The sequence below is a fragment of the Conger conger genome, chromosome 15 (assembly GCF_963514075.1).
Source record: "Conger conger chromosome 15, fConCon1.1, whole genome shotgun sequence".
Lineage (NCBI taxonomy): Eukaryota > Metazoa > Chordata > Actinopteri > Anguilliformes > Congridae > Conger > Conger conger.
The window spans coordinates 41995433-42000732 of NC_083774.1; the positions used below are offsets into that span (position 1 = coordinate 41995433).

Consider the following 5300-nt stretch of genomic DNA (forward strand, 5'->3'; position numbering starts at 1 on the left):
AAGGTAAAATCTGAAGAAAAGTAAACAAGGAGCCCGCCATCTTCAAATTCAAATACGGTACTTCCGGATCTCCCCGTACATTGCTAGTAATTGCCACCAGAGGTCAGTCGGCTCATTCCTTTCACAAGGGCTCTCCAGCTAGAAAAGGGAAAACCGTCAAAAAGACGGTGCATGCACGGAAGAGCCTTACTTTGATACAGTCTATGGGAAGAACATCGTTTACATACAATTAATAGAGACACTTGAGAAAAAAACAAAAAAACACTGCATGGTTTCTAATACCATATACAGTACGCCCGAAAGGTACTTTACACTATAACAGAAACTGGAGGCTGAGTTTTTCAAGGCAATTCATCAAAAGTTAATTTAGAGTAAGCACTCGAAATTCACTAAAAAGGACGAAAACGCGGAGGAAACGAGTTCTTCGAAACACGAGTGTTTGCTCAAAACAAACGTGGAAAGCAGCATTCCCTCTTTGACCACTCAGCAGACTGCCGTGTGTGTATATCCAACCAAAGCAAGCTGAGTGGTTCTTCTGCGTTGTCGTTTTCGTTAGCTAGCCACTATGGCACACGATTATTTACTTCTGTGGTGTAGGCTAACTTAACACGGCGACTTTTGGCGTCCGCTGGGCCTACGTGGGGGAAATGCCACGTTTTCCAACAAGGCCTCTGAAAATGTTGTGACAATTGTCTTTACCTGTGCCACGTACGGTGCTTCTCATCTACTTCCCCAATCTCTAAGCATGCAAAATGGCCAGACACATACAATAAGCGAGGCACCGGAGCACTAAATTACATCGCCTCGCCAAGGTAGCAAACGAGCTAGCTATAGCCGGCCTAGCACGTGGAAACAGTTTGCTCAGTAGCTGGATAATCCTCGCACAGCAGCCAAGCCTTCCAGAAAATGCAATAAATAGCCTACACGACTGTATTTACGACGTGTATCAGGAATAATCTTGTTAACAAGGGGGTTACTGTACGACGCGGAGGCGAAGGACTATGGCCACCAGTCGTTAGCTAGCAAGCGAACAAGTTGATTCTACACCAAGTTAACGTGACATGCGGACCGCCTACAGCAGGCAACCTTACCCGAGAGACGTCCGGCCGCAGTAGCACTGTTTTATGTGCGCACGCGTCCATATTGCACCGAACTGAAACAAGTGAAACTATTTGGAAAAATACAATATTATCTCCCGTAGGCGACGAAGCCATCTGCCCGTGTAGGCCGAGTGCAAATACAGGCGTGGCTACGCAAAACTTTATTTGTGTACCACGCTACAGACAGAACTACAACAGGGTGTGTCTTACGATTTCTTTTTAAAATGTCTACGGATTTGGAGTCGCGAAGACCCATGCTATTCCAAAGGCTAGAGCAGTAATAACCAAAAGACGCTGCATCACCATATGCCTTTAGGTTCTAGCCTCCGGGACAAGACTGTGGGCTATTGTGAAGCCTTCAATCTAATTTCGTTTTAAATTTCGTAAGACATGCATTTTTAATGAGACATCTGGAATATACCCCATGTACAAAGTTCCTTTTTTATTTTATTTTTTACTGTACTCAGAATGATATACCTGATCTTCATTCAGAACTATGTAAAGGGGAAAAAACGCGAATGGTTTTCAATGCTGCGAATGTTTCACCCAACAGAATTCACACAGCATTGCGGTTTCCCGTTCTTTCTTTTTCACATTACATTACATTACATTGCAGGCATTTAGCAGACGCTCTTATCCAGAGCGACGCACAATGAAGTGCGACGAGGACCCTGGAGGACAGACATTCTCAACAAAATAACACCGTGCCACTGTGTAGGCCTTCCTGAGGATGACGCTTTTATACAAAGCTACCGACAAGTCCTGATGTGTGTTTCTATCGGGATGTGCGGTGTACCTACAGGTTCAAAGACAAAATAAAACCAGTCTACAATACAACTAATGTATTTTCATAACTCGAGAAATATACCTTACATTCCCAACAAAATAACACCGTGCCACTGTGTAGGCCATCCTGAGGATGTTAGGTTGAGTTGCCACAATGCTAGCAATAAATAAATAAATAAATAAATAAATAAATAAATAAATAAATAAATAAATAAATAAATAAATAAATAAATAAATAAATAAATAAATAAATAAATAAATAAATAAATAAATAAATAAATAAATAATCATTTGTTATTTAGCAGACGCTTTTATCCAAAGAGACCTACATGTCCTGATGTGTGTTGTACCTATAGGTTGAAAGACAAAATTAAACCGGAAACCAGTCTACAATACAACTAATGTATTTTGATAACTCGAGAAATATACTTGCCTGATGCAACTCAAAGTTGCAAAATTCACCCAACTTTGCTGTTTCACTTTTTTTTTTTCTTCTTCTTTATTTTGGTTCATTTAACATTCCCAACAAAATGACACCGTGCCACGGTGTAGGTCATTCTGAGGATGTTAGGTCTAGTTGCTACAATGCAAGCTATAAATAAATAATCATTTGTTATTTAGCAGACGCTTTTATCCAAAGCGACCGACAAGTCCTGATTAGACTAAGCAGGAAACAGCCCTGGAGCAATGGGGTGTTAAGGGCATCCCCCAAGGGCCCAACAGCTGTGCGGATCTTATCGCAGCTACACCGGGGCTCGAACCGCCGACCTTGCCACTGCACTACAGGCTGGCCTCTTAAAAGTCAAATGGATTTGGCCACTTTACCGATCTTCTCTGTTCCAATGTTCCAATGTTCCAATATGTTCCAATATTGGAGCCAATCAGAGGCCGTGCCTTGTTCCAATTTACAACTTTCACCAACTTTGACAAAGCGGCTCAGCCAATCAGATGGCCGGATTTGTTCCAAATTGAACACGTGTTTGTTCCAAATTCATCACGTGTTTAGCCGGCCAATTGTAGCTCTTCCTCCGTTTTGACTCAAATCGGCGCGTCGGCCATTGCTCCCGCATCGGTGAAAGGTAAGCTTTCAATGCGTTTTCTAATGAAATTTTTATTAAAATGAGAAGAATCATTTGTATTTTCATGTTAGCGATGGTCAGAGCAGGCTAGCTAGTTGGCTTTCGCGCTGTTCAATACGTTTATCGTTGCTGTTAATACACAGAACGAATGAATGAAAGAACTTCCCAGCTGTATAAACACATCATGTATGTATTTTTACATTAGAAATATATCGTAAGACAAAGCTGGCATGTCGCACATTTCGTTTTAATTACAAAACGTAATATTCTCTGGCTTGCAAGGCGGATAGCTGCTTGGCTATCTACCTACCTACCTCCATACCTCGATTCAGCGTGTGACTATACGAATAATGCAGCCTAATTACTCCCCCAATTTAATCATTTCTGTCGAAATGTTTTAAAAAGTGAGTCATTTCAGTGGTATAGTGTAGCTAGCTAGCTGTGGTTAGGTCTGTCAACTACTACATCTTGGTAGCCCCTGTGAAGTTAAATTAATTATTATTATTATTATTATTATTATTATTACTTTTAAATACTCTGTGTCACATAGCATGTTCATAAATCTTGTGATAAGCATGTTTTTCCTGTGTGCACAGCCTCACATTGCAGGGAACCTCAGTCGCAGACGGGCCGGGCGCTGCAGGACATCAGCTTGGACCATGACACTGCGAACATCTTAGACCAGGACACATGCCTCCCATGGGCATGCTCTATTTATTCTACTTATTTATGTGATTAAAATATCAGACCAGTGATCATTCTCATGTGACCGCGATAGCAGTCACTCTAGAAGCCAGTGAAAAATATATTTTCATACATATTGAACAGCAGAAAAACGCTCAGCTTTTAACACTAGGCGTCAGCATAGCTCCAGTTTAAGTTTGAGGACGTGCAAATCAGTCCTTGTTTTGTTTGATGGCAGTTTATTATCTACTGTTGGAACAATTGCCGAATTTAGTTGCAGCAACAAGTAGGTCCCCATTCACGTCCATCTCTTGTACTCATGACATTTCTCCATGTTCTGCTGTGAACGAGTTGTGCCATATTTGTATTGTCATTATTATTATTATTATTAATAATAATATCATTTTTAAAAATCACAACGGTGCTCCCTTTCTGCATTTTGTACTATCAAATAAAATTTCTGCCTGGAAAAGAAATGAAATTGGACAATGAGTAGCAAGACATTCTCAAGAACTGAATTCGAGTTTGCTAGACCTGGATATATGAACAGTCACAAAATATTAGGAGATACCCTCGTGATACTCAGTGTCGTCAGAGTAACAGACAACAGCGATTCGTCTCATTTAAAGTTTTATTTCCAATATACACTCAAGGTGGTGTGCAGTGCACAAAGAAACATTTGCATCAATCAACGGAGGGGGAAAAAAGTGCCAAGTTGCAAGTCTAAAGCAAACAACCATCCAAAAATGAGCCCTTGCTCTTTGAAATTGGGGTTTATTTGATCAGAGGGAAGATGGCCAGCTACTGGCCCACCAGTGGGCCACACAAGCATACCACACCTCACGCAGAGCATCCGCCCATGTCCAGGCACTTGTCCGCTGGCGTATGAAGCCTTTTTCAAAGACGAGTCACCTCAGTGGCCTGTTGTACTCCTTGAAATGGGAACAATACAGAGAACCTGTTCTACTCTTTAAAATAGGACCGAGATGGATATTTTATTTCAAAAAATAAATAAAAAAAGGTCGGCAGAGATGGAGATTCTATTTTTAAAATAGGACAGAGTTTCACTTTATTAGGTTTATCTCTACACTCGTACTTAAGACCACCAATTTGCCGTGACGTCACAGTAGCCTGTGCTATCACAACAGCCGTTGCCCTCTAGCGGTTCATACACACTCAGTGACCACTTTATTAGGTACACCTGTCCACCAGCCTGAAAATGCAAATATTTGGCCCACCCATTTCCTGTGACGTCACAATAGCCTGTGATGTCACAATAGCCTCTGCCCTCGAGCAGAGTTAGTGGACACTCGGTGACCACTTTATTAGGTACACCCGGACAGCAGCTTGTATAAATGAAAATAGAACTTTCTGTTTTACAAAAATCACAAAACATGTTACCCTGGAGCTCAGGTAAGGCACAGAATCACCAATAAATGTTACCTGGACCTCAGGCAAGGCACAAAATATGCACCGCTTCACAAAAAATGTTACCCAGAGCTCAGGTTAGGCATGAAAATATCAACTGGTGCGCAGGTAAGGTTAAAAATATGGAACGCTTCACGAATTTGCGTGTCATCCTTGCGCAGGGGCCATGCTAATCTTCTCTGTATCGTTCCAATTTTAGTATATGTGCTGCCGGAGCGAGCAC

The 5300-nt window shown here is 41.5% G+C and overlaps 1 non-coding gene across 1 annotated transcript; it reads right to left on the reverse strand.

Annotated features, from left to right (window-relative positions):
- Positions 1-5193: 5193 nt before the first annotated feature.
- LOC133112678 (U6 spliceosomal RNA) lies at positions 5194-5300 on the reverse strand. The gene has a single exon (XR_009705495.1). It is a non-coding gene; the product is annotated as a U6 spliceosomal RNA (small nuclear RNA).